The 24,016-nt window shown below is 39.4% G+C and overlaps 1 protein-coding gene across 5 annotated transcripts in view; it reads left to right on the top strand.

The window, feature by feature from the left end:
- The window catches only part of LRRC4C (leucine rich repeat containing 4C), a 1,007,170-nt gene that overhangs the window by 891,543 nt on the left and 91,611 nt on the right, over positions 1 to 24,016 (top strand). The window contains exon 1 of one of the 5 annotated variants that reach the window (XM_043516295.1): positions 5,969 to 6,163. The exons of the other annotated variants lie outside the window; for them this stretch is intronic. The gene's annotated coding sequence lies outside the window, so the exon portion shown is untranslated. Of the gene's footprint in view, positions 1 to 5,968; positions 6,164 to 24,016 lie in introns of those variants that run through there. 5 annotated transcript variants of the gene reach the window in all.

Genomic DNA, 24,016 nt, shown 5'->3' with positions numbered 1-24,016 from the left:
AATGTGTCTGAAAATGGTTCAAAGAGCAATTTGAGCTATGTATGAAAGCCCCAGTGGCGAATAAACTGAAGAATTGGAAAAAGATTCTTTTGCTGTTAACAATGACAAGCTCAGAAGTCCGAGATGTGTACTATGCATTCCATACAGATGGTGGTAGGGAAAGAGAACAAAGCTTTGGCAGAATATGATAATGTTTGGGAATCATTCTGTTCCTAAAAAAATACTTAAGACGATATATGTTCAGGATGTGAACACAGTACAAAGGGAACGAAGTCTGTGAATATGGAATATTAACTTTATAAGGACCAGCTTGTCCAGGTTTAACCATGAAAAAGGTCATGAATGGTTACTAAGGGAGATGGATCTGACACTAAAAAAGGCAATATATATATGCAAGGAGCAGAAAAAACAGAAACATAAACAAAAAGCCTAGAGAAAGGCACAGAGCATGTCTGTGAGTACTGTAGTTAAATCAGCAAGGGAAAAGTTACTTGAAATTAAATTAGCCAAGGACAGAAACATGGAAAGCAGGAAACAATGCCAGCCATGTGGTAACCCACATGATTATAGGAAATGGCCAACATTCAGGCAAATGTGTAGAAACTATAATAAACCCACATATTGTGAAGAGCTGTTCTTAAACACAGTACTGGAAGAGGCTGAAATCTCCAAAAAGATTAATTAAAAGTGCACAAAGGATTTTTATCTAATATGCAAGATGGATACAGGCTCAAAAGTAAGTGTAACAACAGAAACTGAAATAGAGAGATATAAGGAGCACATATAAGAGTGGAAGAGACAAAAGTGGAAACCATTCCAGTGATGGGTGAGTGCACACTGACACTCAAATATAAAGGGAAAACAATAAAATGGGTGCTTGTCGTGGTGCCATGAGGCAAGGAATCAGTCTTGGCCCTATGCACTTGTAAGGTCCTTGGTCATGTTAAGAGGAGGGTATGCCATAGAGAGACATAAAGACAACATATATGAAAGTGTAATAACATCATATGAAGATGTATGCACAGAAAATTGAGTGCTTTGGTAACATACAAGAGACAATTTAAGAGATGAGTGTAGAAACTGTGGTACATACGTAAGAAAGAGGTTAGAAAAAAGCTGCAAACTATGACAGTAAATGGTATCATTCAGAAACTAGAGAAACCAACCATTTGGTCCACTTCATTAGTAATTGTAAAGAAAAGGGACTGGGACAACAGCTTGCGGATAGACCAAATTGCTGAATAGAAACATAAAAGAGACCTTTCCATTTGTCCACAAGAAGTGAACTGTTATTTCAGATGGTATGAGCCAATTTTTCAGCAATTAGATGCATCAGTGTGATTTGGCAGATCCCCTTGGACAGTGAGAGCTGCAAGATATGCACTTTCAACGCACCATTTGGCAGATGTGCTTCTTAAGATGATATTTCAGAATATGTTTCTGCTCCAGAAATATTTTACTGTACAATGAGCCATTACACTAGAGGGTCTAGCAGTCACGAAAGTATACATTGATGACATAATAATTTGGGGCAGCACTGCCATTAAATGATCAGGAATGATTGAGGAGAGTACTGGAAGTTACAAGAGCTAATAATCTTAAACTGAATAAGGCCAAATGTTAATTTCAAACAGCAAAAAGAAAATACTTGGGAGAGAGATTGACTTCCAAAGGAATCTTGCCTGATGAATTAACAATTCAAGCAGCAGTGTACATGCCAAGACTAAAGTTAAAAAAGGAATTCAAAGGCTGCTAGGCATGTTGACTTATGTCTGCAAATTCATACCTAACTGTACACAACTCACCTAAGACATTTCCTCCACAAGGTCACTGAATGGCCCGGATGCCAGAGCATGAAAGAGTTCAGTGATTTAAAGCACTTTCTGACATCAGCTCCAGCATTGCAATTTTTTGACCCACCGAAAGGTATCAAATTCTCCACAGATGCTTTGAAAGGAAGTCTAGGAACTAGGGCTATTACAGATGCAGAGAAGATATACATACAAATTGAAAAAAAAAGACACTAGATCTAGCAGACATAGTTCTGGTACAAGATTTCATGACTTTCTTTATGGTTTTAGCTTCCAAGCAGAAACTAATCACAAATCACTGATGGAAATACACAAAAAGGAACTTGGAGAACACCACCAAGGAAATAGTGATTACTTTTGAAATTACAGAACTACGATCTCACCCTGGAGTTTCAGTGAGGATGCCACTTAGTAATGGCAGACATACACTCAAGAATGTGTGCTCCATCTGACATTACATGGTCTGATGATCTGGAACAAGCAGTAAACATACATGGTAACATGATAATAGTGTCACATGCTATATCCCCAGGCATATCGGATGAATTAGTGTCAGAAACAGCTAAAGATGAAATTCTGAAAACAGTGATGCATGCAATAAATAAAGGAAAGGGAAATAACACTTCTCAGCTGCATATTCCCACTATAAAAATGAGCTTTCAGTGATCTCAGTTCTCTGAAGGGAACACAGATCATGGTCCTCACAGTTGATGAGAAGGAAAATATTGGAATGAATACATGAAGGGCACCTGGGATGACCAAATCAAAAAGCAGAGAGGAGAAACTGTTTATGGCCACAGATGAATAGTGACATTTATGAAATGGTGAGCCAGGTGTGGAACATGTCATAAGTACTGAGATTCCCAGCAGAAGCACAATAACAAGAAACAAACAACTAGCAATTCCTGGGACAAAGTTGGGATTGACATGTTCGTTTAGGAAGACACTGAACCTGTTATAAATGGACTACTTTACCAATTTCCCAGAAACAGTCACACTTGAAGACACCACAGCAGCAACAGTATCAGGCACATTAATCTGTATTTGCAAGTCATGGACTTCACAAAGACAGTAATAGCTGACAATGGACCACAGTTCAAGAATAAGGAATTCCTGAACTTTGCTAAAACATATTACTTTCATCATGAGACATCTAGTCCCAGATATCCTCAAATTAGTGGATTAGCTGAATGTGCTGTATGTATAGTGAAGCCATGGATACAAGGAGAAGATCCATATTAGCAATTCTCCAACTATACTGCTACTGCTGTATTCCTCTACAACAGACATATAAATACTCAATTACTAGATATGCCTCAGAATGCCTCCCGCAGCTCCCATTGGCCGGGAACAGCGAACTGTGGCCACTGGGGAACTGTGGGCGGCCTTGCAAACGTAAACAAACTGTCTGGCGGTCCACGAGTGGATTACCCTGACGGGCTGCGTATGGCCCACAGGCCACAGGTTGCCCACCACTGCACTAAATGATCCTGTTATTGACAAATAGAATGAACAGTCTGTTATAGACAAGGATTTGACTAACGAGTGTTTGCAATACAGTAGATTGGGAAGACTGTTGAAATGCTCTAAGAGACTATTGAGACATGTTTAAGCAACCTAAAGAGTTAAGTCCGTTATGTACTTTTAATAGTTTTGATAGTTTAGTTTAATAGTGTTTCAGTTAAGTAAGGATATTTTTAAAAGAGTTCTGAAAAATGTGTGTACATGCTAGTCTTTGGTTTGCTGGGACACACTTTCTGCTGGGATAGAAACAAAGAAGGCCAGATCAGGGCAGTCACAAGCTGCAGCTACACAGAGCAATAGAAAATTCTGTTGCCTCATTTCTGTACATAGTCCCTGTTCATAATAAAGGGTTTACCTTGCCAATTCTCTGTTTGTCAGTAAGATATTACAAGGGCAGACAGGTAGTGTTGGAGGGCTTTACACTTCCTCACTCTCCTTTATGGATTCATTAGGGCCAACCACAGCCTGAAACTAAGGACGCAGTCCAACAAAGCTTAACTGGATCTGGGCTCTGCATCTGGCAGGATTGAGACCCGTATCAGAAATATAAATTGAAGTAATTACTCAAGTGTCCAATTGGATCATGAAATCATTGTAGGCTGTAGTTTTTCAGAGCCTTTCAGGATCAAAGATTATTAAACAAACAAGAATGATTTTAGATCACAGGCATTGTGTGCATTGGAACTTGGGTTCATTATATTTTCACATAAAAAACCCTCTTGCACATAATTTTGGAGTATATAACATATAAAATTTAGTTGATCAAACATAAAAGCAGATTATTGTGTATGTAAAAACATTATTAAATGTATAAAAAAATGTTGCAGATTATTTTTGTGTTCAAAAGTTGGATGTTTAGATCAGTGATTCTCAACCTGTGGCCAGGATCCAGAGACTATGTCTAAGGGGTTCACAAAAGACTTAGACTGAACAAAATACAAATATATGTATATACACACACACACACATAATTGATTTCCAAGGGTTCTGCACCTCCATTCGAAAGTTTGTAGGATCTTCAAATGAAAAAAAAAAATTGAGACCCATGGTTTAGATGAAACTGAAATTTTTTCCTGTCTTGAAATATATTTTAGGTAATTTTTTTCAAACCTGGGTACCTAAAGTTAGGGGACTTAAATAAAAGTATCCTAATTTCAAATTTACTAGCACATTTTTGCACACTATTTACCTGTGTTTTTGTATTTAATTATTGAATGACATTAGTGGTATTGTACTGGATAATGTGTAATGCATTAATCTTCCCTACAGAATGGAATCAGAACTGCATAACTGTGTCATAGGAAGGAGGCCTAGGGGTTAGGGTGCTGACTTTAGATTCACGGAGACCTGGATTCCTACTCCACTGCAAATTTCTCTGTGATATTGGGCAAGTTTTTCTCTCTCTCTGCCTCTGTCCCTCCTTCCCCCTGCGCCTCATAAAATAAGGACAATAATACTTCCCTATATCATGAAGACAAAAGCATTAAAGATTGTGAGATGCTTAGATGTTATTGTAATGGGAACCATATAAGTACTACTTCTGAAGGCATCTGCACCAAAAAATGAAAAATCTGTCCACAATATTTTAAAATTCTGCAAATGTTATTTGTCAAAATAGCACTACATAATCATGCCAGTTTATATTATTTTTGGTAATTTAAAAAAAAAAAAGCTGTGTGGCATCAATGTGATTTTTCTTGTGCGTTACCCAAGAAACGACATATTTGAAATACAGGTACATAGTCAATATTCATAACTTTAGATACAAAGATATACATGCATATAAACAGGATAATCATATTTGATAGATCGATACCCTACATAACATAACTTGTATAAGATTCGTTGCAATTGATAACAGTGGTAGCAACAATGATATACATGGTCATATTTCAATCATACAGCATACAATACTGCATTCCTAACATCCTCATTATTCTCTATCCCGTTCCTTCTCCCCCAGCGTGCAAACACTGACAAATTGCAACTCATTTCTAGATATGCAAAACCCCCTACTATTCCATTCTTGAGGGCTTCTTGAGTGGAGTCTGCCAATTGTCAGTTTTCACCGGATTAAGCTATATTTTAGATCAGTTTAGGAAACAAAAAAAGAGAGAGAAAAAGTAACTTCTCCCAATGCCTGGTTAGAAATGGTCACATAATCTGTCAATCAAGAATCATTATATGCCTGGTGCTGAAAGGGAAGGGGTAACAGTTTCTTGAGAGTTTAAGAGGATATTTAAATTACGTCTAAAAATTAGAGTTTGTTTTTGCAAAAATGATTGTATTACTTTTTACAAAGACCCTGATCCTGCAAACACTGAACATCTCCTAAGTAAATTCTCATATGTAAATAGTTCCACTGAACTTGCACGAGCAGAAGAGAGTGGAAGACAAAAGGTAAAAAAAACAAAACAAAAAAAAAACAGAGTAAAATGCAGAAGGAAAGCAAACTGAATAACCAGTAAAGACTAAATTTGATTTTCAAATCATTTCCTAATTATTTTATTTTTCTATGGGACTCAAGCACTTGTGCTTGGCTGAATAGGGATGAACATAAGCACATGCTTAAAGTTAAGCACATGCTTAAATGCTTTGTTCAATCAGGGCCCATGTGCCTTACACTGCTACTTAGATGTAATAATGAAAGTGTGTAGAAAACTGAGATTTAGGATTCTTATATTTCAGAACACTCATTGCAAAAGAATCATAAAAGCACATAGTGATTTTTGTTTTGAAAAGGTAACATTCTAAGTGGTTCATGTTAGTTTCAAGAGGAAGATACCCTTATTTGAGACTGATGATATGAGCAGCTGTTGAAGGAAAAGGTAATATCAGGATGCCTGCAACTATTGCTGGATTATATATTTTTTTTCTTCCTTTGCCTTTGACATTTCAAAATGTATTTGCACTTTATTTTTAATATGAATGTGACTTTTCAAATTAAAATCTAGAAAACCACCAAGCTTTCTTTTTTTTTAAACTAGAGACTTCTCAGAACACTGATGCTAAGAAAGATTTACAGATAACAGATATTTCTTATAAGTATTTTAAATGCAATTTCCCAGTAAAGGTCAGGATATTTTGATTGTTTTTAAAAACATGCAGCGATAATTATTTATTTTCCTACGATATCAAAAGCTTTTAGGTCCTGTTTTCTATAGTTGCCTTAGCAATCTTCTATATCACATACTTACAGTTTTGTAGACTTTTTTGCTCACGTTTTAGAAAGCTTTTGACTGCAGCATTGGTCTTTTGTGTTTTAAAGAAAAGTGTATGTGCGTGTTGGGGGATGGAAGACAGTCATGGCATTTAGCATTTTTTCTGCCCAAGCCTTTCTTCACCCATCTATCTATCTAGATTTTTATAAGGTCACTAAGATACCACGGTGATGGGTTACCTTATAAAAAAAATCAGATGAGTGCAGAGGGGCTCCATTTTGCAGGAAAAATGCTAAATGCCATGGCCAGTGGCTGCATAAAAGAGGTTTTCAGAGATAGAAATGAGTCAAGTCTGAAAACATTAGGATAATACAGTGATGACATAAGCTCTTTATTTAAAGTAGAGGGAAAGATAAGAGAAACAAGGTCACAAAATTATATGTTTTGATGGCTTCTGTAAGAGTGCTAAACACAGTGATGTTCAAAAACAGTTGACTAGAGGAAACATTCTCACAGAAATAAAGACATATTTAGATAATCTAGTACACATCTACTGGAGTGTTGGGGACAGTGCATGATTGTTTCTTTCTGTCTTGTGCTTTATCTACTCTACTTTCAACAGTTCCAAGCAATAGGTTTAACACCCACTCTCCTCAAAGATTATTTCACAGCCTAAAAGATCTTACTCTTAAGAAAGTTTTCTTAATGTTCAGCCTACATTTTTCCTTCTTTATTTCATCCATTTGCTCCTAGTTTTTTTTAAATTCTCATCTTCCTTATATCACACTAAATATTTCCTCCTTCTTCTTGATGTATACCATTCCCTTTTGTATAAAAATAATGTTCCCTCTCAGTTATCACGGTGACCATGCTAGACTTATTTAACTCTTCCAGTTTTTCCTCATACGTTACCTCCAGTTTCCTGATCATTGTGGTAGCTCTTTTATTAATTTCTTCTGATTGGTAATGAGGTATCCAAAACTAATGCAATTTTCCAGGCATAGCTACCACAGACTCATGTAAAGAGACTATTGCTTTTCTACTTCATTATGTGATGCTGCTGGATTTGGCTAGTGTGGAACATGTATCTGAAATAGCTGATTCAGCATTTTCCGCTACCTCTTTCAACCCTCTTCAAATACGAGGGGTGTATCACTTGTATCATATCAAAAGAGTTTTCATCTCAACTCCAGTGATAGCCACTTCTTGTCATGGGGGTAGGATGTGCAGTGAGTAGCTGGTACTGTTGTTGTCCAGGATGGTATTTCCTCAGTGGCAGAGAACTTTAATCCCCAGAATCTTTCACCCATATAAATGGCTGAGTTTGGGGGGAAAGTTTTATTTCTGCCAAAAACCTTTTAAACATTATGCTAAAGTGTGCATTCTCCCCTCAGCATGATTCCCATGAGAACTTATAGGAGCAGTAGATCTGCATCAAGGATCTATCTATCTATCTATCTATCTATCTATCTATCTATCTATCTAATCTATATCAGTTTTTGAATAATTCAAATAGAAAGTAACAATAATATGCAACCATATAATAATACTTAACATTTCTATAGGCTCTATTGTCTGAGGATCTCAAAGTGTTTGACAGATGTTAACTAATTAAGCCTATAACTCCTATGAAGTAGGTAAAAATTATTTCCATGTTAAAGATGGGAAACTGAGGCACAGCGAGGTTAAAGCTCATATATTCAAAAGTGTCATCTAAGTTGTGGTCCTTGGTCAGTGGATAACCAACTTTAGACACCTACAAGGCCTGAATTTCAAAAGTGCTGAGCACATATTACTCTTATGGAAATCAGTGGGAGCTCAGCACCACTGAAACGCAGGCCTCTATGTTTCCAAGGGTGGACACACAAAACCCAAGGCCCCCAGAATTAGAGGTCTCTTTTGAAAATTTGTCTCTAAATGACATACTCCAAAGAATCAGGAATTCTGTGGAAGAGCCTTGAGTATAACCCAGATCTCCTGGCTCTCATACCTTACAAGACCATTCTTTCTATTATATGTACAAAGTCAGGAATAAATATATTAGACTATTACAAGCCTGCTCAATAATAATTTGTAGCTTATAAGCAGTAACCTCAAAATTCAGATGCAGAGGTGTATTAATTTGAGAACATCTGTCATAGGTTGCCTGTATTATTTACATCCAGAAATGTTCATATTATACTAGATGCTTTCCAAACAGGAAAGCAGACAGCTCCTGCCCCCCAGGACTCATAATCTAGTTATTATCTATTCAGTTTGTTGTAGAAGGAAGGAAAACCATTATGACTCTCTTAATATTTTGTGTAATAGTAGGAGAGGAGACAAATATAATAACAGTTGTGTTAAATGATGGGTCTTGCCTGCATGTCATCCTGCAGATATATGTTCCACTATAGTTTCTTCAGTTGTATACACAGACATTGAATAACATATTGTCTACTGGTCATTTTGAGTACTATCTGCATAATATGGATATGACTCAAATTTCACTTTGCCTGTGTGTACAGTATTTAAGCAATGACACCAGGTCAGGCCTTTCATGGCAGCTAATGACTGACTGCAGCCCTTGAGGAATCTTAACCCAGCTGGTTACTAACTATGAAGAATGGCCAACCTAGAGGCCATTACTGCTATTATAAACTATGACAATATAGCAATGTAAAGGGGAAAAGAATACCCTGTTTTCAGTCTACTGTGTCAATGTTTTTATCTGCTGCTGGTGGTACAGTTGCATTATCTATATACTTTTTAGAAAAAGACAAAGTAGCCATCTAGAAAATGGGATTTTATGCTCCAGGCTGCATTAAGTTTATAATGAGGTTGAATAGTAATATTGCATGAAGTCCCAGGTGAAAGGTTGTTAATACAATAGCAACACAAGTCCCATAATTGTTCTATTGATTTTATACCTGGCCTGAAGAAACTACAGTGGAAGTTGGTGGTGACCAGTGAGTGAGTCACCATTGTCACAAAAAGCTTTTAAAAAACCCTGTTTCTGCACAACAAACAAGCTTTTGTGAACTAGATTTCTCTTTTTGTAGAAAAAAGGTGCTCAATTTATTGATTATTAATAGAAGCAAACATTGTTCTTCTCTTTTAATTGGATTATTTTTTGGCCTGGAATCGGGAGATTTAAGTTCTATTCCTGGCTCTGCCATAGATATCCTGGCCTGCCCTTGGACATGTCACTTCACATCTCTGTGCCTCAGCTTCTTCATCTGAAAGATGGAGTAGTAACATTTGTCTGCCTCAGAAGAGTGTTATATAGCAAAACCTATTCTTGCATTTTTTGTTTAAGACTATGGAGAAGCTCTTGGCAGAGCAACTCTGAGTATCTAGTGTGTATCATCTCTCCTGTATTAACCTGGGTATAAACCTGTGTACTTCACAGAACCTTCACTGGTTGCTTCTTTTGATGATAGATAAAGATTAGCTGTCAATGCTTATTCTATTACATCTACTATCTATACCCTAATGGAAGTAGATAAGGATGACTTTTGGTGGCTTCATTCCTTTTGCTGGTGGTTTGAGGATTTGGGGCTGGGAATATTTAGTGTTGTTTGCTTATAATTACGTTCTGTTGTGTAAATTTGAGTTAATATGGGGTCCCCACTTGCTCCCTTTAGAGTCACTGGGAATATTTGGATTGACTTTCATAAGAACGGATTAGGAATGATGTCTAGTAGTTTTGCTGTGGGCATCATGGGTGTCATCCTCTTATAGTGTCTTATTTAATTTTTCTATTAAATATTTTTGCATTCCTGAGTACATTGAAAGTGCCCATCTGCCATGGTGATAGATGTTGCATATATCATATATATAATATTTATATAAAAAATAAGGCACATTCTTTTAACAGTTAGTGCAATTAACCATTGGCACAATTTACCAAGGCTTGTGGTGGATTCCCCATCTCTTGAAGCCTTTAAATCAAGAATCGATGTCTTTCTGAAACATGTGCCCTAGCTGCAGAAGTTATGGACTTGATGTGGATGTGAATGAGTGAGAGTCTATGGCTTGTGTTATGTAGGAGATCAGGCTAGATGATCACAATGGTCCTAAATTTTATGACAGGTTTCAGAGTAGCAGCCGTGTTAGTCTGTATTCGCAAAAAGAAAAGGAGTACCCATGGCACCTTAGAGACTAACAAATTTATTAGAGCATAAGCTTTCGTGAGCTACAGCTCACTTCATCGGATGCATTTGGTGGAAAAAGCAGAGGAGAGATTTATATACACACACACAGAGAACATGAAACAATGGGTTTATCATACACACTGTAAGGAGAGTGATCACTTAAGATAAGCCATCACCAGCAGCAGGGGGGGGAAAGGAGGAAAACCTTTCATGGTGACAAGCAAGGTAGGCTAATTCCAGCAGTTAACAAGAATATCAGAGGAACAGTGGGGGGAGGGGGGTTGGGAGGGAGAAATACCATGGGGAAATAGTTTTACTTTGTGTAATGACTCATCCATTCCCAGTCTCTATTCAAGCCTAAGTTAATTGTATCCAGTTTGCATATTAATTCCAATTCAGCAGTCTCTCGTTGGAGTCTGTTTTTGAAGCTTTTTTGTTGAAGTATAGCCACTCTTAGGTCTGTGATCGAGTGACCAGAGAGATTGAAGTGTTCTCCAACTGGTTTTTGAATGTTATAATTCTTGACGTCTGATTTGTGTCCATTCATTCTTTTACGTAGAGACTGTCCAGTTTGGCCAATGTACATGGCAGAGGGCATTGCTGGCACATGATGGCATATATCACATTGGTAGATGCGCAGGTGAACGAGCCTCTGATAGTGTGGCTGATGTGATTAGGCCCTATGATGGTATCCCCTGAATAGATATGTGGACAGAGTTGGCAACGGGCTTTGTTGCAAGGATAGGTTCCTGGGTTAGTGGTTCTGTTGTGTGGTGTGTGGTTGCTGGTGAGTATTTGCTTCAGATTGGGGGGCTGTCTGTAAGCAAGGACTGGTCTGTCTCCCAAGATCTGTGAGAGTGATGGATCGTCCTTCAGGATAGGTTGTAGATCCTTGATGATGCGTTGGAGAGGTTTTAGTTGGGGGCTGAAGGTGATGGCTAGTGGCGTTCTGTTGTTTTCTTTGTTGGGCCTGTCCTGTAGTAGGTGACTTCTGGGTACTCTTCTGGCTCTGTCAATCTGTTTCTTCACTTCAGCAGGTGGGTATTGTAGTTGTAGGAATGCATGATAGAGATCTTGTAGGTGTTGTCTCTGTCTGAGGGGTTGGAGCAAATGCGGTTATATCGTAGCGCTGGCTGTAGACAATGGATCGAGTGGTATGATCTGGATGAAAGCTAGAGGCATGTAGGTAGGAATAGCGGTCAGTTGGTTTCCGATATAGGTACATCTACCAATGTGATATATGCCATCATGTGCCAGCAATGCCCCTCTGCCATGTACATTGGCCAAACTGGACAGTCTCTACGTAAAAGAATGAATGGACACAAATCAGACGTCAAGAATTATAACATTCAAAAACCAGTTGGGGAACACTTCAATCTCTCTGGTCACTCGATCACAGACCTAAGAGTGGCTATACTTCAACAAAAAAGCTTCAAAAACAGACTCCAACGAGAGACTTCTGAATTGGAATTAATTTGCAAACTGGATACAATTAACTTAGGCTTGAATAGAGACTGGGAATGGATGAGTCATTACACAAAGTAAAACTATTTCCCCATGGTATTTCTCCCTCCCCCCCCCCCACGGTTCCTCTGATATTCTTGTTAACTGCTGGAATTAGCCTACCTTGCTTGTCACCATGAAAGGTTTTCCTCCTTTCCCCCCCCCGCTGCTGGTGATGGCTTATCTTAAGTGATCACTCTCCTTACAGTGTGTATGATAAACCCATTGTTTCATGTTCTCTGTGTGTGTGTATATAAATCTCTCCTCTGCTTTTTCCACCAAATGCATCCGATGAAGTGAGCTGTAGCTCACGAAAGCTTATGCTCTAATAAATTTGTTAGTCTCTAAGGTGCCACGGGTACTCCTTTTCTTTTTCCTAAATTTTATGAATCCATCTAATTTTTCATCCATCATTTTCAAAGCACTTTACAGAGGAAGGTAAATATCATTAGCCTCATTTTTTACAAGTACAGGTTGAGACAGGAAGAGTGAAGATTTCCCCAAGGATAGAGGCAGAACTGAGAATAGAACCTAGATTCTCTGACTTCCAGTCTAATCTGTTGGACTGCCCAGCCTGCCAGCCATGGTGATAGATATAATATCTATTGTATTAGTCTAGGGCTCTTCTGTTATTTAAATAACATCTGTTCTTGCCACTATGGTTGCAAAACGTGGCTCATTGTTTGATCCTGCTGGATTTAGCAGGAGGTGAGGGTGCTCAGCACCTCACAGGATTGAGCCCTGAGTCAGCACAGTTATTAAGGACCCAATTCTACAATATGCTGAATGCCCTTTAGTCCCACTGAAGCCAGTGGAAGGTTGCTAGGCACCTTCCAGTGTTAGTGGATATCATAGCTTGCTTAACATATGTCAGCGTATATAATGTCATTTGCAGTATTTGATTAACATGACATTTCTTTTCCCTCGCCATGGACTTTTCCTGGGATTTTTTTTTTTCATTTCTCATGCTCAGAACTTTAGCCTCTTCCTCATTAAATAACAACTTTCTATGGTCCACGGTTGATGTAGCCAGTAATAATAATAATAATTAATGATTCACATTGCTGAAAGAGAATAGAGTTGTGATATTTTTAATAAAAATAAATAAATAAAAGTTACTTGGTTCCCTTGCCATTTTGTCAAAAAATAAAACCAAAGTTCAAAGCTGCTGGTGATTGAGACAATATAGTGGTAATAATACAACTTTATTTTTCTACTGGTTTTGTCATCCCTTTGTCATTATTTTAATATCCTTTGTTTTGATTTGTGCATTCCCACAGTCTGTGCAATGCTGCTATGCCAGCAATACATAGAATGCACTTTTCAAAAATAAGTGTATCCCTGGAGCCTACGGGCACCGTACTGCCCTTTTGTTCTATGCAACCCATTCCAGAGCTACTCTCAGAATGACACCCTCTGTTGTGTGTCACCTTATTGCTTTATTATTAGCCTACATAAGGGTCTGATGGGCCTGACTCAGACACACGAAAAAAAACCCAATACTGTACATAGTTGCTTTCCTTTATTATCTGCCTCTGGAAGCATTTGTGTATGTTTGGACTGCAAAGAATATTTTTGATATTGTGTAGAAATTGGAGAACTGTTCACAATTCCCATTCTGGTAATCAATGAGACGTAAAATTGCATCAATTTTGTGCTGCCTAGAGTCCATCCTGACAGACCTCATTGTAAGCACTGTAAGACCATAGCATTAGCTCTATTTCTCTCTGATGTGACTGAGCAGAAAAATAAACCAGTTCTTATGTGACATTTTTTGTTTGCTTAATTAACCCTGCCATAGCTGCACCACCGTACAGTAAATCAGTGATATTCATGTATGTTGGAATCTGTATAGAAACCCAGTATCTCTCTACAGCCACACATGATGCTAGTATTTGGTGAACATATGGACTAGCTCAGTAGCTGTTACATACGTTATGTGGATGACTTAATTCACAAGCATACCAGAGCCATTGGTGTTGGCCATCCATAGCATTTTATATATTATAACATATCCATGGCTACCTAGTAAAAATACATATATCACTATAATGCATTCTCTGATCATTTGGAACTTCATAGAGGAACACGGGATAGAATTTGAGGTGCAAGTCATGTTCTCGTCCATCCTCCCTGTTGAAGGAAAAGGTCCAGGTAGGGACCACTGAATTTTGGAGGTAAATGTGTAGTTACACAGGTGGTGTCAGAGAGAGGGCTTTGGATTCTTCAAACATGGGATGTTGTTCCAGGAAGAAGGATTGCTAGGAAGAGATGGAATCCACCTAACAAAAGAGGGAAGAACATCTTCCCAGGCAGGCTTGCTAACCTAGTGAGGGGGGGCTTTAAGATAGGTTCACTGGGGGATGGTGACCTAAGCCTGGAGGTAAGTGGGGAAGAGGGATACCAGGAGGAAACACAAGGAGGAGGGTGCAACAGGGGAGGCCTCCTGATTCATACGGAGAAAGTAGGGTAATTGGCTACTTAGCTTCGGTGCCTGTACACAAACGCAAGAAGCTCGGGAAACAAGCAGGAAGAATTGGAAGTCCTGGCACAGTCAAGGAACTATGATGTGATTGGAATAAAAGAGACTTGGTGCGGTAACTCGCGTGACTGGAGCACTGTCATAGATGGGTATAAACTGTTCAGGAAGGACAGGTGGGGAAGAAAAGGTGGAGGAGTTGCACCGTATTTAAGGAAGCCATACGATTGCTCAGAGCTCCAGTATGAAACTGGAGAAAAAGTCTGTTGAGGGTCTTTGGGTTAAGTTTAAAAGCGAAAGCAACAAGGGTGATGTCGTGGTGGGTGTCTGCTATAGACCACAAGATCAGGAGGATGAGGTAGAAGAGGCTTTCTTCACACAACTAACAGAAGTTTCCAGAGCACAGGCCCTGATTCTAATGCAGGGCTTCAATCACCCAGACATCAGCTGGGAAAGCAATACAGCAGTGCACAGAAAATCCAGGAAGTTTTTGGAGAGTGTTGGCAACAACTTCCTGATGCAAGTGCTGGAGTAACCAACTAAGGGCCATGCTCTTCTTGACAGCCTGTTCACAAACAGGGAAGAATTGTTAGGGGAAGTAGAAGTGGGTGGCAACCTGGGCAGCAGTGACCATGAGATGGTCGAGTTCAGGATCCTGACAAAAGGAAGAAAGGAGAGCAGCAGAATATGGACGCTGGACTTCAGAAAAGAAGACTTTGATTCCCTCAGGGTACTGATGGGCAGAATCCCCTTGGAGGATAAAATGAGGGGGACAGGAGTCCAGGAGAGCTGGCTGTATTTTAAAGAAGCTTTACTGAGGGCGCAGGAACAAACCATCCCGATGTGCAGAAAGAAGAGTAAATATGGCAGGCAACCAGTATGGCTTAACAGAGAAATCTTCAGTGAGCTTAAATACTACAAGAAAGCTTACAAGAAGTGGAAACTTGGACAAATGACGAGGGAGGAGTATAAAAATATTGCTTAGGCATGCAAGGTTGTAATCAGGAAGGCCAAGGCACAATTGGAGTTGCAGCTATCAAGGGATGTGAAAGGTAACAAGAAGGGTTTCTACAGGTATGTTAGCAACAAGAAGGAGGTCAGGGAAAGTGTGGTATCCTTACTGAATGAGGTAGACAACCTAGTAACAGATGATGTGGAAAAGCTGAAGTATTCAATGCTTTTTTTGCCTCCATTTTCACAGACAAGAGCAGCTCCCAGAGTGGTGCACTGGGCAGCACAGTATGGTGAGAAGGTATGCGGACTTCAGTGGTGAAAAAACAAGTTCAGGACTATTTAGAAAAGCTGGACATGACAAGTCTATGGGTCAAGATCTAATGAATCCAAGGGTGCTGAGGGAGTTGGCGGATGTAATTGCAGAGCCTTTGGCCATTATCTTTGAAAATTCGTGGCGATCAGGGGAGGTCCCGATCAGGGTAGGTCCGAGACCATTGTAAAAAGGCTAATGTAGTGCCCATCTTTAAAAGAGGGAAAAAAGAGAATCTGGGAATCTACAGATCAGTCAGCCTCACCTCAGTCCTTGGAAAAATCATGGCACATGTCCTCAAGGAATCCATTTTGAAGCACTTGCAGGAGAGGAAGGTGATCAGGAACAGTCAACATGGATTTACCAAGGGCAAGTCATGCCTGACCAACCTGATTGCCTTCTATGATGAGATAACTGGCTCTGTGGATATGGGGAAAGCGGTGGACATAATATATCTTGACTTTAGCAAAGCTTTTGATATGGTATCCCACAGTGTTCTTGCCAGCAAGTTAAAGTAGTATGGGCTTGATGAATGGATGGTGGATAGAAAGCTGGCTAGATCGTCGGGCTCAACAGAGAATGATCAATGGTCCGATGTCTAGTTGGCAGCCAATATCAAGCATAGTGCCCCAGGGGTCTGTTCAGGGGCCGGTTTTGTTCAACATCTTCATTAATGATGTGGATTATGGGATGGATTGCACCCTCAGCAAGTTTGCAGATGACACTAAACTGGGGAGAGTGGTAGATATGGTGGAGGGTAGGGATAGGGTCCAGAGTGACCTAGACCAGTGGGTCTCAAACTTTTGTACTGGTGATCCCTTTCACATAGCAAGGCTCTGAGTGCAAGCCTCCTTATAAATTAACAACATGTTTACATATATTTAACACCATTATTAATGCTGGAGGGAAAGCGGGGTTTGGGGTGGACACTGACAACTTGCAACTCCCCATGTAATAACCTTGTAACCTCCTAAGGGATCCCAACCCCCAGTTTGAGAACCCCTAGACAAATTGGAGGATTGGGCTAAAAGAAATCTGATGAGATTCAAAAGGACGGAAGAATCCCATGCACTGCTACAGGCTGGGGACCAACTGGCTAAACTACAGTTCTGCAGTAAAGGATCTGGAGATTACAGTGGACGAGAAGCTGGATATGAGTCAACAGCGTGCCTCTGTTCCCAAGAAGGCTAACAGCATATTGGGCTGCATTAGTAGGAGCATTGGCAGCAGATTGAGGGAAGTGATTATTTCCCTCTATTCGGCACTGGTTAGGCCACATCTGGAGTATTGCATCCACTTTGGGGCCCTCCCAACTCTAGAAGGGATGTGGACAAATTGGAGAGAGTCCACCAGAGGTGCAACAAAAATTATTAGGGGGCTGGTGCACATGCCTTATGAGGAGAGGCTGAGGGAACTGACCTTATTTAGTCTGCAGAAGAGAAGAGTGAGGGGGGATTTGATAGCAGCCTTCAACTATCAGAAGGGGGGTTTCAAAGAGGATGGAGGTAGGCTGTTCTCAGTGGTGGCAGATGACAGCAGTGGTCTCAAGTTGCAGTGCGGGAAGTCTAGGTTGGATATTAGGAAACATTATTTCACTAGGAGGGTGGTGAAGCATGAAATGGGTTACCTAGGGAGGTGGTGGAATCTCCATCCTTAGAGGTTTTTAAGGCCCGGCTTGACAAAGCCCTGGCTGGGATGATTTAGTTGGGATTGGTCCTGTTTTGAGCAGGGGATTGTACTAGATGGCTCCTGAGGTCTCTTCCAACCTTAATCTTCTATTATTCTGTGAATTGAAACCCCCTATTTGAAAAACACAGTCCTCAATCACTTGAACTAAAGCAGTTTGGGGCCTCTGAAAGAGATGAGCAGTTCAGAATGTGTCCAGTTGAGGGCAGTGCTGCACATACACATTAGTCAGTTCCCTATAATTTATAATACAGCCTATATTTTGAGGTAGAGTGGGGAAATACTCCTTGGAGATCTTTATAAAATGAGATTGCTAGATCTCACTGAATATGTGTAAAGAAAGAATGACTCTCCTCAACTTTACAATTATTCTAACATAGGCTAAGTGTGGTGTTCACGGATCTTCTTTTGCTGTTGCCCACTCTGTACTTGTTCTGTGCATAAATCTAAAACTTGTCTCCAAGCTTGTCAATCCATCTCCTTTAACCAACAGACAATTTATTCTGTAGTACATAAATGAGATACAGTATTGAGGAATCCAAGTGTTCATAAAACATGAGTCCAACTGCCCTCACCCCCAAAGAAAACCCCAAACACATGAACCTGGCTTAAAAATAATGACATTTAAAAATAAATAAATACATTTTTCGTTCTTTTAATTGGCATTCTGGTTTATGAACCTTTAGAGTGTGCTTGCTCTAGGTTTTCAGAATTTTCTTTTCAACTAAGAGGACTAGAAGCATTTTTTTAAATTATATTATAATTTTTTACAATAATTCCAAATACAACAAATATATCAAAATTCCAGATTGATCATAATATACAAAGTAAGTAAAGAGGGTTAGGATAAAGGGAGAGGAAGGGAAGTGACATACCTATCTTCAGGGTCTGCACTAATCAGAGATTTCTAAAAAGTAAGCCTAGTTCTTTTACATGAAAACTGAGATTGTCACCTAATCACTTGCTTCCAGGAGCAGGGGCTTGAAGAAAACCACCTGTTGTTGTGAGACTCATGGTAAAATCATGAGCTTTCAGAATGCCTCAGATAATTTATAGATAACTGGATGTTTTATAAATCACTCCCTGGTCACATGTGGGATATGGTTAATTACAGATTATGGGTATGAGCCTGACAGGTACTGTTCTTTTATAACTCTTCTGCTGGGAGTTCCAGGGTCTCAGCCACTCCAAGGGTCAAGCCCAATGTCTGTGGCAAGGAGAGTTTTTACAATGTCTTAACAGGAATCTCAATAATCAAAACTACATTTTAAACAAATACGTGCTAGTTCCATCATAGTTCAGGTTTATGTCTGCATTTCCACTTCTAAACTGCTGTTGTTAGCATAATTTGGGATTCTCCTTTTATAATTACTTAATCATGATGAATATCTGTTCCAAGCTGAAATTTGGCACCATGATGTAAGGTTTCTGCCAAAGAATTATTATTTTTGTACAGAATTTCAAGAGAAAAAATCTATTATTTGTTATTGAATTTATAGGAGTGTCTTTAAAACAAAAAATGTTGAAAAGGTTTCAGTTACTTTTTAAAAAATGTGCTGATACCTTAAAAATGGCTCTTGTGCTGAAATTTTATTACTGATTACTAGGGCCCTACCAAATTCACTGTCCCTTCTGGTCAACTTCTTGGCCAGAGGGTTTTTAAATTGATCAATTTCATTATTTGAAATGTTTATATCTGAAATTTCAAGTTGTTGTAACTGTGGGGGTCCTGACCCAAAATGGGATCATGGGGAGGGGATTGCAAAGTTGTTGTAGGGATTGCCACCCTCACCTCTGTGCTTCCTTGAGAGCTGGGCTCTGAATACTGTCCCAGCTTCCTGAAGGAAGGAGATTCCCGGGAGTGGAGATGGGTAGGATCTCCCCCATGCTGCTGGGAGTGCCCCAGCTGGGGACTCCTAGCTGCTAATCCATGGTAGGGACAGAGTAAGGTAGGGTCCCCCGCCAATTTGGGTCCTCCCTCCCCCAGGAAAAATGGGTGTCACAGCCCCTGAAGAAGCACCAGGGCAGAAGCCCCTACCTGGTCACCCGGAGCTCCAGCAGGAGCCACAGGGGAAGAAGCCTCGAGAAACCGGGTAGCCTCGAGCCCAGACTGCCCCAAACCCAGGCTGTAGTGGTAGGGGGACGGAAAACCTGAGCCCAGGCTAGATGGGGGGGGGCGGCGGAAGCCCTGAGCCCACACTGGCCCAGCTGGAGCAGCAGAGGAAGCCCCCAATCCTGAGCTCCCCTGAGCTCGGCAACTAGAGCTGCAGCAGGTTGTGTGTGTGTGTGTATGTGTGCGCGCCACCCTCATTTCTGCACTGCCTCTGGAGATGGGTCTGATCTCTCCACCAAGAGCAGCCACGCAGGAAAAGGACAACTCCTGTCCCTCCCAAGTGTGGCCGGGCTAGGAGCTCCAGGCTCCCAGCAGCAGGGGAGATCAGATTTCACAAGGGAGGGCTGATTTCATCATCCGTGAAATTGGTAGGGCCCTAGCCATTTTTCCTTAATTTGGATGAGTGTTTTGAGTGGTTTGGAAAAAATTCCAAATGTTTCCAGTTGTTTGAAGCAGCAACTTTATTGATAAACAATATATACAACTTGTCTGAATACCTATTTCTCAGGGATTGTACATAAGAGTATCACATGAGGCCGTAGTCTAGTTTCTGTTACACTGTTTTAAATCTGGAGCAACTCCATTGATTTGGTGGAGGTACACTCTATGCAATTGAAAGTGAGAGCAGAATCTGGCCCAGTGTTTTCTTTCATTTTGTCCTGTGCCTCATTTCCTAATTTTTCAGGGTATTTGAACCTCTTTTCCCTTAGAACATAAGAATGGCAATACTGTAATATAAACATAAGAACATAAGAATGGCTATACTGGGTCAGACCAAAGGTCCATCAAGCCCAGCATCCTGTCCTCTGACAGTGGCCAATGGTGTGTCTTTGCAAGAATGTAAAATGCAGGAAAGTTTGCATGAATCAATGAGATCTTCATCCTCCTCGAGTTGTGATGAGGTCCCCTACTAAGAACAAGAAGTCAGTTTTCTGTTCCACACCAGATTTAATCTTGCACTATTATTTTTGAGAACCATTGAGTTTTCTTCTGATGTGGTTCTTCAAAGAATGCTATGGCAATGATGGCAGGGTTGGGATGCATCTGGGTCCCTTTAAGATGGTGTTCTTGTGAAGAGGTTATTCCTTTTGTTCTCTTGAGACTATATATGGGTACTGATGAGTGAGTTTTGTCTAATGCTCATAGCTAGATTGGAAGGTTCTGAAAATAATGAAATTTAGAAAGTAGTCGCAAAAAGAAAAGGAGTACTTGTGGCACCTTAGAGACTAACAAATTTATTAGAGCATAAGCTTTCGTGAGCTACAGCTCACTTCATCGGATGCATCTGTAGCTCACGAAAGCTTATGCTCTAATAAATTTGTTAGTCTCTAAGGTGCCACAAGTACTCCTTTTCTTTTTGCGAATACAGACTAACACGGCTGCTACTCTGAAACCTTAGAAAGTAGTGTTATTATTTAACATTGGTATGTAGCTATTTATTTGCTCTGTAAAGTATTATGCACTCCGAAAGACAAGTAGGCCTTTCTTTGCTATATTGAAATTAGTGGGAGTTTTGCCATCTTTGTGCCACTTTTTGTTGGTTTGTTTCATTAATATTCAAACACTGATTTATGAGCATACAAATACATATTGGGGAGACGTCACACATGAATGTGATTATGTGAGTTCATGCACAGTTAGGGATGTTCATGTGCAATTTATATTATTCACATTAGAAGAGTCAGTGTGACAAGAACAAAGCAAATGTGAAGTCTGCTACCAGTGTCTCTTTGCCCCGCAGTAAGGGAACACAGCTGATTTTAAATCTGTCGTCCATGTACGCAGCCAAAATACTCTTTCTTGAGGACAGGAACATATCTGAATTGTCCTAAAGTTCCCTAGGTCTGCAATCTCTCTTTCCCTCTACCAAAGGGATTCAAAGCCCCAGAGACTTATCTTGGTGTGCTTTTGATCTGCAAAGCATAGTTCATCCACTCAGGGGACAGAAATGGTACCATGTAATTTAGGTAACCAATCACACACAATAAATAATAATGGATTTATGAAGTGCCATTATTATTATTTATTAATGCTTTGGAAAAAAAATAGTCATTACAACTAAGAAATAATATAAGAAAATTGGCAATTGTTGCATGAACAGTTAGCAGACAGGATAAAGGGCTAATTTTAGTGAATAAACAATTTATGATTACTTTGGTCTACTCTAGTGGAGCAAAATGAAGCAGTAAATATGTGTTCAGATACTTCTGAGAAATAATCTTTCAATCTAGAGTGTCTAGGGGATTTTAATGGTGGAGTGCATAACAGGCTCTGGCTCCTTTTTTCTGTAGAAACCTATCCCAGCCTTTGCATAAAATATTTTGCAGCATTTACCTGGAACTCAAAGACCTTTGACTTCAGTTCAGAATATTGCAGAGAAAATTAGTTATACACCTCCTCCTGCTTCCACTGAAGTCTCCACCTCTTTTTATATAAACCAATTATTTAAATTACTAATGACATGTTACTGATGCCCTTATCACTGCTCTTGCTTGGCAGATTTGGTTTTAACGTAAAACTGCTTATTAGAAAAAAAAAAAGTTTTTTTGGCTCTGTTTTTTTTTTATTGGACCAACTTCTGTTGATGGAAGAGACAAGCTTTCAAGCTTACATAGACTTATTTTTCAGTTCTGTATATCCTCGAAAGCTTGTCTCTCTCACCAACAGAAGTTGGTCCAATAAAAGATATTACCTCACCCACCTTGTCTCTTTAATATCCTAGGACTGACACAGCTACAACAACACTGCATTTAACCAATTTGACTGATGACAGAAACTGAGTTAGGAGTTTTTAAATTTTTAAAATATGACAATTAGTTTATACCCTATGATCTGTGAACTGAATATTGTGCATATTAACCCAAAGGGGCTGATTTTCCTATTGGTTATGATGATATGTTGGTAATGTGGTAAACTGCCAGAAAGGTTGAAAATGAGACTTCAGTTCCATTAGATCCAACTCAGATTTTTACTGAGACCCAACAGCTGTGCAATTTAATACTCAAGGTTAATATCATTAAATGGAATCTAGCACTTAATTAAAATAATTATTATTAAAACTAATTTATATTGCAGCATAAATTTGCATAGTGATTTACAAACACAGAGTAAGACATACTCCCTTCATGAATGTTGAAAAATTACATAATGTCTTAAAAGCAAAATGTGTTTCTGTTATATTCTAAGATAATCATTTAATCAGTTCAGAAGGAATTGCACTGAATGAGTTAGTGTGTGCTTTGTAATTAAATGTATAGTTGTGCAGTTGCACCCCTTCCCTCTGTTGGATAGAATCAGTATTGCTCAACTGTGGTCATAAACCCTATGCAGCTAATAACTGATGGAGATCCTTATTTCCTTTTGGAACACAACAATCTGAGTTCCACCCCATCACGACTGTGAATTTCTGAGAGGCCAGAGTGTATAATGATTATCATGAAGTTCCTAGATGGCCAAATGATTTGTCAAGTATATCTAAATTAAACAAAAAGTCATGGGTTGAAGCTGTGTTATTCATTAATAAGTAGGATTGTGCTAGCTAATTCTAGTTAGCAAAAACATGGATATCTAGCTATTTGTCTACAGAATGTAAGGATGAATGCTATTTATTATTTCTATTTTGTTTTAAGAGTGTCATTTTTAGGACTTCTAAGAATTCCAAGAGGGCTTCCTCTTTCCTGAAGTTATAGGCACATCTATAACAATACTCCGTAGACATGGGCATATAATACAGAAGAAAACATGTTCTTCATATCTTCATGAAGGAGGACTGGCATTTTGTAACTAGAGGGGGATCTTCAAAAGGGTTTGTTCTCACTAACCACAAGGAAGCATTCCCTTCTGAGTGACAAAAACAGATAGTGTTGTCTCCAGTGTTTCTCATGTATTGGCCTGGGAGAGTGTGGGGCAGAGGATGGACTAGACAATCTGGTAGGTCTTTTCCATCTCTGATTTCTTTGAAACTCCTTGATATTGTTACCTGCACTAGCTAGATTAAAGCTAATTTGGATATGTCTATGCATGCTGTAGTCATACTTTTGACTGCAGTGTAGACATACCCTAAGTGTCTGGTAAGACTTTGAGCAAGTTGACTTCTCAGAACCTCATCTTACTCGTCTATAAAGTGGGGATAATGCTCTGACAGATGGCTATGAGAGGCTTCATATGTGAGGCAGATACCTCAGATGGCTATCTGAGGCTTCATCTATCCAAGTTTGTGAAATGGCGTGGGAACCTTGGCTGCAAGCTGCTAGAAGGAAGGCAAAAAACTATTATCATTAATACTGAAGAGTGGAAGAATAAAAGGTCTACCATCAGGGATAAAGGTCTAAAATGACAC

The sequence above is a fragment of the Dermochelys coriacea genome, chromosome 6 (assembly GCF_009764565.3).
Source record: "Dermochelys coriacea isolate rDerCor1 chromosome 6, rDerCor1.pri.v4, whole genome shotgun sequence".
In the NCBI taxonomy this organism is placed as follows: Eukaryota; Metazoa; Chordata; order Testudines; family Dermochelyidae; genus Dermochelys; species Dermochelys coriacea.
This window is presented reverse-complemented; position numbering and strand designations above follow the sequence as displayed.